This window comes from Hyaena hyaena, unplaced genomic scaffold (genome assembly GCF_003009895.1).
Source record: "Hyaena hyaena isolate Hyena2069 unplaced genomic scaffold, ASM300989v1 scaffold_983, whole genome shotgun sequence".
In the NCBI taxonomy this organism is placed as follows: Eukaryota; Metazoa; Chordata; class Mammalia; order Carnivora; family Hyaenidae; genus Hyaena; species Hyaena hyaena.
Genome location: NW_024081618.1, coordinates 141649 through 156632, shown reverse-complemented (window position 1 = coordinate 156632; position 14984 = coordinate 141649).

The window sequence follows — 14984 nt, the reverse complement described above, 5'->3', positions numbered from 1 at the left end:
CTAATTCAGAGCTTTCTCGTTTTTATTTCATATCTAAGATGCATTCATTTGTTCATCAATAATACTGAATGTATTCCTCCACACACTACATACCTGTTTGTTTACCTGTCTCAAGTTAAAATGGTGTCATTAGACTTTTTGTAAGCATTTACTACTATCCCTAACAGAACCAATAAAGAAATATGAATTCAGTTTTACCTCAGGATACATAGCTATTTATTATGCTGTATTTTCATTTTTCTCCATCTTTTTAAAAATATTTTATTTTATTTTATTTTATTTTGTTTTGTTTTATTTTATTTTGTTTTATTTTATTATTTTATTTTATTTTATTTTATTATTTTAATCTCAGAGGGTGAGAGACCATAGGGGAGAGGGGCAGAGGAAGAAAGAGAGAACCTTAAATACGCTCCAGATTCAGCTCAGACCCTGACATGCGGCCCGATCCCATGACCCTGGGATTGTGACCTGAGTTAAATCAAGAGTCAGACATTCATCCAGCTGAGCCCCCAGGTGCCCCCTTTTCCCTCCATCTTGAAATATTCTCCTACCTCAGTATGAAAATACCATTGTACGTTTTTTTTGTTTTCCTCCCATGTTCCTGATCATTAGTTTGATTTTTTAGCCTTTACGTCTTCCTTATAATGTCAATATTGCAGTGTCCTGAGAAGATTCAGTCTCCCTCTTCTTTACCCTCTATCCTCTCCTCAGACAACCTTATCCACACCAACTGCACATAAGAGCTGCACACGTGTGTATCTGTGGTCTAGCTCCCTCCTCTGAGCTCTAGGCCTTATTTCCCACTGCTCTCTGGATATTTTCACTTAAATATTTCAAAGGCTATAGGCCAAACCAAACATATGGTTTTATTTCAATCCTGGCCCTCTTCCTCAGCTCTTCTCTCTTTCCTCATTGAAGAGCATCACAGAATACCAACTGTACAATCAATGACTCAGTAGCCTCTTGTTTTTTTAAGTATTTATTTATTTATTTATTTATTTATTTATTTATTTGGAGCGGGGTGGGGGGCAGAGAGCGAGAAGGAGAAAGATAATTCAAAGCAGGTTCTGCACTGTTAGTGCAGTGTGGAACCAAATGCAGAGCTCGAACCCACGAGCCATGAGATCATGACCTGAGCCCAAAATTAAGTCAGACACTTAACCAACTGAGCTACCCAGGTGCCCCTCAGTGGCATCTTATAACATGTCGTCTCCTAAAATCCTCCTAACCCAAATTAAAATCACCTGAATAATATATATTAATATTTATATTGAGATATTGCTTATATTTATAAATAATAAACATTTGTTATTTATAATAAACTGTTATTGGTTTATTATAATTTTATCATAAATAAGTATATACTGATTCCTTTCTTCTCTTTTTTTTTTCCTCACTGCCATCCCAATACAAACTCTTTTCCCCTCCTTCTTGGACTACTGGACAAACTCCTATTAAAAGTACTCATTTACAGTCAATGTGGTTGTCCATAGCACAGCCAGAATGCTCCTTCCAAAATGCAAATGCAAAATACCCAATTCTTCTCTTGTGTCCTTTCCCCTCTCTCCTGATTCAAATCTCAGTGGCTTCCTGTTGCATTTAGTATGAAGGCTAAAACCTGTAGCCTGCCCTCTGCCTGCTTCTCATGCCTCAGGTTTCCTCGCCCCAGAGCTAGGTCATTGCTCCATCCCCCTGTCCCTCATCCACCTTCATACAAGAACTCCTACTGTTCAGTTAGATGTCCATTCAGTCCTGACTTCCTCTGAGGAGTAATTCCTGACCTTCCTACTTAGGCAATACTCTCGTAACACTTCCTTCTTCACCTTTATATCACATACGCCAACAGAATTGATACTTTCATATAGATCTCCATAATCCTTTGAAAAATGCGGTCTGCCTTCTAGAATACAGGTTCTCACAGTAGGGGGTCTTTTCCACTCACATACATACATGCATGTGCACAACACACACACACACACACACACACACACACACACACGCTCTCTTTCGAGCCTCCAGATCCCACAAGAGTGTTAGGTACAGAATGGGCTGTTAATACTTAGTTGAATTAACGAACAATAGCCAGACTGAATTCAAATATGAATTTGGTATCAGCTTGTTCTCCTCAACATTCAATGAACCTAAGTGAATTTGATTTTGTTATATCACAGTATATGTAGATAGTACAGATGGCTGGAAGATGGTGGGATATGCATTCAATTCAGCCCAAAGTGTGACTGAATATTTCCTGACATAAATCAAACAGGGATTTTTTCTGATCACGGTCCTAATCAGAATTTTTAAAGTTAAATTAAAATAACCCTATCATAAATGCTGACATTTCTAACACCATATATCAAGGCTCAGACTAGAGTCAACTTTGTTTAATGGGATTTGGTTATAATTCTAGCCAAAACAAATGTTCTCTACTTTCACCACATAGAAGACATAATGCATGGATCTTAGTGATCTTGTCATAATTATCAATATGAATAACTGGATGTTATATTTTCGGGAAAAGGTCAAATGTATCTCGTAGCTTCTGGTTTCAAACTTTCCCCATCTCTTAATAGCAAGAAAAAGTAAGTGCCACATGTTCAGAAGGCTCAGTGACATTATTTAAATTCCATTAAAATATACACTACAATGATCACAGATTTCTGGAGCCGTGAGTAGTAAGAACTAAAGTTCTGGTAGTTGCACACTTACAGAGCTGGAGCAGCAAGTGTGAGGGTAGAGGGGTGAACAGGACAGAAGAAGGGAAAATTTTTAAAGAAGAAAAGGTAATGAAGAAACAAGTAGAGATGGCAATACATTAGCAGCATGTGATTTCCCTGATCTTGAAGATAACATCTGACAAGGCTCCCCTCCAAAGATTAAGGCCTATGAACCTCAGAAGAAAAAGCATGAACACACTCAATTCACAGAGAATGGTTTTTGTTTGTTTGTTTGTTTGTTTGTTTTACATGGTCAGCCCACAAGGTGATGAGAAGGGATGCCAGTGCACTCTGGAAATGGGAGTATTCTTACAGGAATGAAAAAAAAAAAAAGGAAAGAAATGCAGGAAGGAAGGGAGCATGTCTTATTAAAAGCAATCCACATACACCTAAAATACATGCTTCAAAAACCATGGCTTTCTTCTTGGCTTTTCTCTTTCAAAATGTAAAAGGCAGGACAAATGCCCATAACAATAGGGAACAGTGAGGAAACTACAATATAAATATGTATTTTGCGGTCTTTGCTAAAACCTGCATTTTGAGTTATACTTCATGGTGACTGCCTTAGAAAGGTCAATGCCACAACAGACTCAAACTTTTCAGAGTTGATCTGTTGCTCAAGACTGATGTGGTGTTCATATAACTATTTTTATCTCTTTTAATAAACTATTACTGATTGTTCTACAATTTAAAGTATTCCAAATATGAATGAATAATTAGTATACTCTTCCCTTTAGAGGGACAAATGTGGGAAAGATATGCAGGAATTTAAAACGAGTGGCCTTTTCCCAACACTGAGAAGCCTCTGGAACTATCTTAACATATAAACATAATAGAAACATCTAGGGAAGTTACTTCTCCGTATCTACTTAAGTTGAAGTAAAGATATAAGCAATGATTTTAGGACTAACAAACCATGTTGATTGACTTCCTCCGTAAATTAAATTTATTTGCTGAGTCCTCAATATCCCACCTGATTTTTTTTCTAGACATGAGCTTTCAACTATATCAAAGAACTATCAAAAAGAAACTATCAAAAAGGACAGTGGAAATATGACTTGGTATTTAATACAAGTTGACGAGCTACAGTTTTATCTAACATGTGTTCAATAAGCATTTAATGTTTTTTCAAAGTTGTATTTTACAGTATTTGATCAAATTATGCCTTGATGACAAAATTGACATTTACCTTGAGAGGAATATCCAGATTAGATCCACAATAAAAGAGTGTAAGCAGCCATCATTTTTGCCAGGTGATCTACTAAAAATGCACCTACCCTCTGTTACTGCTATCTAGATCACTTTGATGCCAGTCATATAGATGCCCCCCCCCACATACATGCCTACACACACGTACACACATGCACAATCTCTATCAAGCTAACAGTCTTATCTCTAGAGAATAATTGACTAAAATGGAAATGTTTTTATCTGTTAACCTGTATGTTCTATAGAATTGGAAGAAGACATTAACTTTACTTTTCAGTTTCCAGAACTGAATTACATTTCTTGCAGTGGAGATCATATGTGGTTTAATGACCTCTGTACACACACACACACACATACACACACACACACTTTGTTTACACATGAGAGAGATCTCTGCAGCCTCTATTTCTCCCTTCAGCAACACACATTTAACCTCCATTTAGGTCAGCGAGAACTACAGACAGGTACAAGGGCCTAAGGACTAGGAATCTATAGCAGGTAATTTTTACGGAAACAGACATTAGAGAGCAACTCAGAAGGATCAAAGGTGAGTTCACCTTCAATCTTTGCTTTGATCAAAAAGAGTAAGGTAAAAACCTTAAGACATTCTTAAAAAATACCTTACTTTATAACTAAAACTCAATACTCCGAACAAAATAAACTTCCATGAGTTCTCATAACTTATTTCAATCCTTTGTGCAGTCAGACTCAAAATATTTGCAGTACTCTAGACCAATTCGCAGTACTCAGAAATTCTTCATTAATTCAAATGACTGCTTTCTCGCAAGAGATATGTTCAAATCTCACTCAGATCAACAGTGGTTTTAAAAAAACTAACAGTCTAATTTTGTATTTGTAAAGTTCACTTAATTTTGTATTAAGAATGTATTAAGATTTGCAAAACCAGGGAAGAAAACAAAAGCTTCCCCAAAATCTATTGCAACCAGTAGTTTTCAGAGTTAGTAGTGGATAAAATCAATCACCTAAATTTCTCCTTGAGGAAATGGCAGGGCATGCCACAGAATAGTAACAATATTTTAAGTGTTTTATTTATCATTTCATTTCTTCATTTATTTAACAACATTTATTGAGTAGCTGGTATCTTTCAGGCAATGTACAAGGTGTTACAGACAGAGCAATAAACAAAAAGATATCCGTGCTTTTGTCGAGCTTGTATTTTATCAGGAGAGACAGCATTAAATGAAAGTGCACAATAGTTGTGGTGGGATATTTTGAAACATTAACTCATATTTTCTATATATTTTCTTGGGGCCCTAGGGTTTTTCTAACTTAATCCATCACAGCCATGTATGGTTTTACTTCTGGGAAGGTATGCCACCACAAGATAAAGAAGAAAATAATGAAACCAAACAAGTCTATTCTTACATTTTCCTCAGAATGAAGCAGCTAAAATGAACCTCAGATAATAGAAAATGTATTAATCAATGAGTTAGAAGCAAGATATACTTGAAGTTGAAAGACAAAATTCCCTAGAGGATTATAGTGTTCACTTTGAAGGCTAAGATGTGAATGGGTCCCGAAGACAGATTTCCTTCCAGCTCTGTTTCCTCCTCTACCTTGACAGTTTCCAGTGAGAAAAGGACAGAAATCCTAGAGTAGGCTGGGAATTGAGTGTGGGGAGACGAGTACCCCCTCCAGGTGGAATCTGTGATGTCAGCAGACCACAGACTGAGAGGTGACGCCAAGGAGGTGGACCCAGGTCAGCTCACAGTTTTCTGTATCTTATGACAGTAGAATGATTCTCATGTGTGAGGCATCTGGGAGACTCAGTTAGTTAAGCCTCTGAATCTTGACACCGTCGCAGGTCCTGATCTATACGTGGTGAGATAGAGCCCTGCATTGGGCTCCACACTAATCATGGAGCCTGCTTGGGATTTTCTCTCTCCCTTTCTCTCTGTCCCTCCTCCACTCACAGATTCTCTCTCTCTCTCTCTCTCTCTCTCTCTCTCTCTCACACACACACACACACACACATAATTCTCGTGTCTTTAAATATAACTAAAGCTATAGAAAAGGGCCTCTCAGAGATTCCCGTGACCCCAATGGGCCATGGGACCAGCAGGAGTGTGTTCAGGGATCTGAGAAAAAGCTAGAAAAAAAGTTAGAAAGAGAAAGTCACTAATTCTGAATGGGCTTGGCAGGCAGGACTGAAGCAACTTGTGTGAACTTGAGGGATAATGACTGAGACTCGGGACATCTCAGAAGTTCTCTTCCTTGATGTGACCCTGGTCCTCAGGGCCCTGGTCAGAAGCCTGGGATCTGTGTGAGCTTCTTGATACTTAGACTCCATCCTGCTTTGGGTTGTTGTCCTATATTCCCTCCCTTTCCACATCCTGCTTCCCACCCACCTAGAGTTGGCCAAAGAGACGGGACACAAGTCTTTTTCTTTCCTTTGGACCCTCCTACCCTAATCTCTTAATGTTTATTTCCCAACTTTCTTCATGCCCCGAGCCTGAGACAATTTTATCTAATGGCCAACCAGTGCAGCCTGGCTCTTTACTTATCAGGTAGTTTTTCAAATATTTTGCTCATGCCTTTAGCTCTCTCTGTTTCTCCCAAGGAATAGGCTCTTGAAACTCAGAGGCTAATACTTTACTCATTTTTCCTTTGCATTTTGATGTGTTATCTCTTTCCTGACTTTTCTGGAAATGGGCAAGGGGTACAATGACAAGAGAAAGCATCAGTTAAGATTTCAAATCTTTAACCCACCACAGTATTCTTTATACACAATGTAATAAACCATTAATATAGTTATAGAATTTACACAGGGTATAAACTTGGGTGAAACAGATTCAGTATTATGAAAGAATTATAAGGAAAGAAAGAAGGAACAAAAAAGAAAGAAAATAAAGAAGAACCTGCATATATGTGTTCAAATATATGTGTGGAAGAGATCTATATTCTTTGGTTTGACGCTGAGCAAACATAAATTGGTAGTATATACCATAAAGCTATCTGAGATAGATCTCAGTATCTGGAAAAATCATAGAAGTGCCCTATGGTGACCTCCAAATTATTTTATTTACTTTTAAGCACTGAAATTCATGATGCATGGCAGTTTTTAATATCACTATATAAATATAATGTTTTAACTGCATGTAGAAAAACTTGCTGAATGAAATTCTAAAATCTTCTAAAAACTTCCACTAAGGAAAATATCCCTAATTCTAATTCTTCTAATCTTCTTCAAGAATTCTTTCTCCAGAGCTCACTTAGTGTGTCTGTCACAGGGCATAGATGAAGAGGAAGTATACCCAGAGTCAGTAATGTTTCACACACTTTCATTTTACCAAGTTCACCAGTTGTTAAAGTAGCAAGAGAAATGCTAGGCCTAGTGGGAAAACACCAAAGAGTCCTGCTAATTGTCTCTTGATAATCATAAGTCATTGAAAACTTGTGTGAATAGATGACATTTTAAAAGGCAAAATCTTAAGTATTCTTAGCTGACGAATTCTTTGGAAGCTTCTTAAAGGAATAAACTGGCAATGCTCTCACATTTCAACTTTAAAATGAAAGGAATCCCTGAACTTTCCTTCTTTAGCAACAAATTCCCTTAACCCCTTCCCTCCCTTCCATAGACAAAACAAAACACACCAAAAAAAACCCAGTAAATGTTAAGATCTTTGGGGTGTGTTCCTAGAGTAAGGTATAACCCGGAATCTGGATTTACCCTTCATATCTCATTAGTCACATTGAATACTTTTATTTTCCTCCTTCATTTAGATTGCATTTTCTAATGATAAAAATGGATAGCTGTGGCTTGGAAAATGAGAAACTGAATCAACCATGAACTAGAGAAAAGTTGAAGACAACTAAATATCTCAGGAGTATTTTCGGTAATTCCATGAGTTTTCCTGCCAGTTGGTCACTCTACCCTCTCTACATCCTGTGGTGTTAGGTTACATACCCAAAGTCCATGATGCAACATTGCACAGCTCTGAGAGGGGTGGTAGCTTTCCTTTTTCTTTCCTTGTTTCTTTTTTAATTAAATGATTTCTCCAAGCAAGTCGAATGTTCTAGTAGTGTGTGATAGCTCTGGGGCTGTGAGTTCATTAAAGACATTTGGGGTGCTGGTTCTGTGAAGCTTAGCGGCATGTGGCCATTGGATCACATATCCACTTCCCTGCCATGTAAGAAGAAAACATCTTGGAATATAACTATTAGTTGGCTTTGTGGTATTGGGTTAGTATGCCAGTCTGAGGTTAGAGCATAGATGAGATCCCAAGCCCTGGGCTTTGTATTATATAGTATTGTATTTTTGATGTTGTAGTTAAGGGTCAATTACTGTTTCCATTATAAACCCTGTTTTCCAAAGGTTTATAACTCACCAATTTTCATTTTGGTATGCAAGCTGCATGAATATACAGGTTTTAAAAATAGTTTAAATTGAGCAGTGCCATTTTTAGATATAAAGCAGTAAAATGCACTCCTCATTGGTTTCAGTTTGTTTTGGAAGTTTCCAATCTAAAAGTTTATTCTTTCTTAAAATGCAACAAGGCTTGCTTTTTTTATGTATTTTTATAACAACTATTCATAGGGAAGATGGTAAAAAGAGGTCAGGGGATACATCAAATGAAACTTCAAGGAGGAAAACAAAATTGTGAAGATTTGTGGGTAGAAGTCATTTTAGTCGAAGTTCTTTAAAACCAATAAACTAATCAATCAGTGCCTCCTCAGCATGGGCACTATTTCATGCTACACTTCTGGCAGGTACTATGAGGAATAAAAGGGCCCCATGCCCCAATGTGCTGGGGATCCCAGTTAGAGAAAAATACCAAGACAGCAATATTAAGCCTAATGTCAACCTACACTGAAACATCAGAGTGATAATCATGTGGCTAAGATTTTCAGAGGCAAAGGCAAGGCCACTTAAAGAGTTGTGCAACCCACTGGCATCCTGCAAAAAGAGCGAGAGATTCCAATGCATGGGCAGTTGCCCAGATGTGGAAATTTACCCATGTAGGGTCATGCAAGACTTAGAACTCTTTCCCTGGTCATCAGAATTAGAAAATCTCTGCTTTAGGGCAAAATTATTTTCTGTCATTCTCAGTGTTTCCAGATGATAAAAGCAAATTTCCCTTTGTATGAAACTAAGCTAAACTTCTTTAAATGGTCGTCCACACTAGCTTATTGTTATTTTGTCACCCAGCTCTCACCCCTCCATTGATTCCAGTCTGGTTTTCAGGACCTCCGCACTGCTTGCACTGCTCTTGCCAAAGTCACAACCACCTCCTTGCTGCTGCTGCTGCTCCTGCCGATGAAGAAGACTGGTTTTTTTTTTTTTTTCTCTTTATCCAAATTTATCTCAATTTATAAGATTACTTTTTTTTTTTTTTTTAGCTTTTGCCTTATAATGATCTTTGCCAAATTTTGTTCTACCCAGTACTCACTTCCCTCTCCTTATTGGCATTTCTATTTCCCTTTTGGGGACCATTCCATCAGAATGGAGTTTGGGTGGGAGGTAATTGTCACTTCCCAGTATGAAAGTTGAAGGGGTATAATACTCTTCTCTTTTCCCCAGCATAGGGAGTAGAGCTCTAAGCAGGACTCAGTCAATTGGACCTTTCCTTCTGGGATTTCAAAGCTTGATCAAGTCAGGGTATAGAGATAATAAAAAGTCATATTCATGGACTGGCAGTGACAGAAGACCCCTTCCAACATCATCATCAGTTTAGGCTTATTCTAGTTTATTATATCCAACCCTCCATAGCTGACTTTGCTAATGCCCATTTTCCAAACCTGGTTCTCCATGTTTTCTGAATTTGTATTATCTCCAGATATTTTTTGATATATTTAAATTTTGCTTACGATAGTCTCTGTTGCTTATAAAAAGAATGTAGATTGCTGTAATTTCCAATTCTCTGGGTCCTCTTTTTTATAGCTTTTGGAGATTCATTTCCTCTGTCTATTCCTTACATATAGTTGCATTTCTTCCAGATACTTGTTAACTTTCCTTCTCATTTTACCTTACACTAACTATCCACCTGGGTTATTTCAATTACTTCCTTGACTCCAACTGTCACCCCCAGGCTACTGACTTCTAAATCCATCCAGCTATTCCAAATCTCTCCTCTGATACTCATAGTTCTTAATCTTGTGATTCAGACTTCTGTTTATTCTATAAATATTTAGTGAACTTCTGGAGCAGATATGATAGGCAATGGAGTAACAATTAAGAAACAAAGTATGAGTTTTCCATTTCATAGTGGTCAGGCCAGTGGATTCCATAATCTTGTGAATTACATAAATCCATAAAACTTCAATGTGATGGATTTCATAGGTGACATCTAATATTCAATATCTCCACCTGTTTATCTCAAAAAGAGTGAATTCATTATGTTTCCCTGACATCTGCACTTGTATTCTCCACCTACCAGGCTCCCTGTGTCAATGAAATATTCAATTGCTTATGCCAGGAACCCGAGCTTCAAACTTTCCCTCTTCACTCCATCCCCATCTCTGCTCCAATCATTAAAGCATATTTGGGCAACTTTCTCAATATCTCTAGAAGCTGTTCACTATTATCACTTCTACTGCTGTCCGATGTATATAGGCCTCCACCATCCTTCCCTAGGACCAATATGACATTAGTCTCACCTTTTGTGTCCAAACTGTAGCCAGAATGATCTTGACAGAATTCAAGCTTATTTGTTTTTTTTTTTAATGTTTTATTTATTTCTAGGAGAGAGAGAGAGAGAGACAGCATGAGCAGGGGAGGGTCAGAGAGAGAGGGAGTCACAGACTGAAACAGGTTCCAGGCTCTGAGCTGGCAGTCAGCACAGAGCCCGACGCGTGGCTCGAACCCACGAACCGTGAGATCATGACCTAAGCGAAAGTTGGACACTTAACCAACTAAGCCACCCAGGCGCCCCTCAAGCCTATTTGTGATTATATTTTGATCACAACCCTTCAAAGACTCCATAGTCATCTTAAAATTATTTATGTAAATAAGTCAGCAAATGAACTGTGATCTCTCTTAACTCTCTTCTACTTGGCATATTCTCCCAGTTTCATCTGAATGCCAACTAAGTCAGCTGAACTCATTCTTCAGGAAACTTCATTTTTCCTAAGAAGCCTTACTCTTCCTACAAGACTGGATTATGTCCTCTTTCATGAGTTCTTAAAGCATCCCGTTTCTCCGCATCCTAACAAGCATTACTCTGCATCATTAATTGCTATGTTCTCTGAGTAGATTTCATTAGATGGCAAGACATTTGAAAGCTGAAATCATGTGTCTTTCTACATTGCTTTATCTGTAGCACACAGCAGCTCAGGAAACATGTGGTATAACAAGTGAATTTTAGCATTTGCATTATCAAAAACTCAATATTTCACTGTGAAAATACATGTGTTGCTTTTTTCTAGGCTTTAAACACTTTGGGCAGGTTAGTTTGACTGTTGACAGATAGTGATATACATCTGATAATTATGGCACGTATGTTTATAAGTTGCATTGTACGACATCACTTATCAGATGATGAAACAACAATAGGCTCTAGATGTATCCTCCAATCATACCTCAGACATACCACACAACACCCTATGCTTTAAAATTAGTATACTTGTGAAAATAATTTAGAACCCATTAGGACTGGTTACTTAAGATAAGGAATTTACAGAAATCCAGAATCCCAGCTATGTGATTTTGTTCCTCCTAAGGATCCCAAAATGCTGTTTTTTTCTCTCATTCATTTTTTCCTCTCCTTTTCTTCCCTAGCCTTCTTCAAGGGCAAAGAGAAGCAACCTAAAAGGAGACCCAGAGTGAGATAATGTTCTTTCTGCTCATTCAGGAATTCATGAAAGATCATCAGGATCTGTAGCTATCTGTGCCCCAAGGCACAAATCTGAAAGATTTCTTTTGAGCTGGAAAAGAATAATTGGAAAAGAAACTATATTGAATACCTCATATGTGTCAGGTGTTCCTCAGAACTCATTATTTGGGAGAAGGTAGATGGACACATGATTCAATACATTATAGAGCAACATTGTGATACATGAGGCTCCTTGAGGGTTTCTGAGACCCTTTCAGGGGATCTGCAGAATCAAAACAATTTTCATAATAATATTAAGACTTTTTTTTTCCTTTTTCACTCTCATTCCCTCAAGAGTCTACAAGGTGGTTTTCCAAAGGCTACATAATATTTGAAGAGACAACTAATTGAGTGAAGAAGCAGATGGGCAAGGCTAGATATTAAAGAGATTTACTAAAATGTAAAACAATTTCACTCTTTTCACTAAATGTTTTGTTGTGGAAAATGCAGCTATCTTTCATGAAAAATCTATGTGTGGCCCAGTGACAGAGTCATTGTTGTTTCAAAAAATAAATTGATAAATATTTTTTAGTCTCAGTTTTAGTTTTTGGTGGGGTAAATATTGATAGATATAATTACCCAACTATTGAATGTCCTCAATCATTTTTGTGTGGAACAAGTTTCTGCGACCAAAAAGTTTGGGAACTGCTGACATGAATAGTGAAATGATCAAAAGAGGAGGCATCTATCCAGCAATGATTGTGGACTGACTGAACATCACTGGAGCTGAAACAAGTTCAGGTGTGGGTGATGACCAGGTGTAGTTTGGGCCCCTTTCTGCCATGTTTCTGTCAGTCTTCTAGGACTGTAGTACTAAGATAAGTAGAGACTCATAACCAGTACATCCATGTAAATATCAGGAGTAGGCTTTCTCTGAGTGGTTGAGGACACACCTTGAAGGACAGTCTGTGACTCTTTCTTTCTCAGATCATTGATTCAAAGAGCATCATCATTTAAAAAATTGTTTTAATGTTTATTCATTTTTTGAGAGACAGAGAGACAAAGAGACACAGCAAGTGGGGAAGGGACAGAGAGAGAGGGAGACACAGAATCTGAAGCAGGCTCCAATTTCGGAGCTGTCAGCACAGAGCCCGACACAGGACTTGAACTCACGGACCGCGAGATCATGAGCTGAGCTGAAGTTGGAGGCTTAGCCAACTGAGCTACCCAGGTGCCCCAAGAGCGTCATCATTTGATTCCTATGAAAGGCCACTTTATTGGATGTGTCTTTACAGTGTGGTAGATTTTGGCTGAAGTATGACAGAAATAAAGAGAGTCTCTGGCACTTACCTTTCTCCAATCTGTTTGCAGCTAACTCTCACTAGTTGTTTGGGTGTCATGCCAAGCAGGTATATGATCAGTGTTCATAATGTTACAAACTGATTGATTGATGATCTTGCCTAAAGACCTGCAGAAAGCATGACCCCACTGTTGGTAGACTAGTCTATTATCCATGTAGCAAATTACTTCTATGAATAAAAGCATTCAACTACTCTCTTATTCAATGTAACTGTCTCATATTATGAAAGAATGAATACAAGGTCAGTGCAAGTGTCCTCAGTGCCTTGGGAGAGGATTTTAGGGTTTCTCTTTTTAATAGACTTTTGCTAAGAGTAGCAAAGGCACCATAAAAAGAACAGTTAACGAAACTTGTTTTCTTCATTACCAAACTTAATATAAATACTTCAACATGAATGTTCTTCCTTTTTTTTTCTTTTTTAAATTATTCATGAAGTCTTTGCTTGAGTTGGGGGGGGGGATGGTGATATACAATTGATTGCAATAGGAAAGCAGTAACACAATATTTTTTGAGCCCCAACTAATATAAGGATGATGCATAATCCAAAAAAATACAAGGCAATAAAACTAAGAATGCAGGTTAGTCCTTAATTTGACCTACATTAAATAATTATCACATAGAGGTAAAATCATAGATAACTTCAAGGACTCTAGAAGGCTTCAGCTGAAGTAAATGAGATCTTAGATTTTACACTCTGACATCCCTTGCTTTTATTTTTCCCTCAGGTGCAAACTCACATCAGGACCTCTTTCCTGTGCAATTAGCAAGGTAACTGCCTTACCTAACCATTGCCCCTTTTCATTTTGGGGTCTGCAAGCATTTGCCACTTACACTCAGATCATGTTTTTGTGAGAGGCCACAGAGTGACTTTCTTTAAAGCTATCAAAGCCTTCCTCATTATCCTTTATGGTCTGTGCAGAAAACATCTCAACTATTAGGCATTTCACCGAGTGCAGGAGAATGGGGTTTCTGGCCCCCTCCAGTTCCTTGGGTAAAAGCTCTGTTCATAATCAGTTTCTGGTTTTGTAAATGACTCTCAAGAGGTTCCTTCCAGTCCACTTCAGTTCCCTTTTTAGTGTCCCATTGATTTTCCAGACTTCAGGAACGTGTCCTTAACTGCTGCTTTTCCACTGGCTCTCTCTACTGAATGCTAAAGGAACACTTTGTTACTTCATACACTGAGACGGGAATATCTTGAAAACTAACACACCATTTATAACAGTACAGTTTACAATAGCATTTCCTGCAGAAAGAAGGTGACTTTCTCAGAAAGAGAAGGACAATTTCTGCACCCCATTTATTTTCAAAACTACAAGCAACACCCTTGTTTCTTGTCAATAAAAAGGAAGATAGAATAGAGTAGCAATCACAATACATAAATGATATTATTTGTCCCCAGAGTACATACCAAATAGTCATTCACTCAAAGAGGTGCATGAATTATAAATGGCAGCAAAGCACAGAGAGGGAACCTTGGTTCAGGCCCACTCCACACGGCTGTGACATGAACATTTTAAAGTCAGGCCACACAAATTATATAATGAGACTGCAAAGGTATATAATTTACTTTTGATTCCCTTCTTGTCCTAAATTTCATTTTAAATAATATGGGAACACCATGAGTCCAAAGATACAACATTGATTAAATTTTAATATAAAATAAGCTAATCAATATAGAATCTGAAAAACCTCTTGGGAGTGGTGGGATTTTCAAATAAGATGTCCCATTGGTACCACACACCCCTCAAATAATAACCAAAACAAAAACATCAAGAGAAGAACAAGAGAAAACCTTGCATCTTTATATGCAGCAGTGGAAGACAGAGAGATAAGCTTGCACAAAACTTGGGCATTTCTGTAGCATTTGGTAATCTAATGGTGTGCACGGAAGGGCCCTGCTCTGACCTGACACTCGGGGGCAAAGCC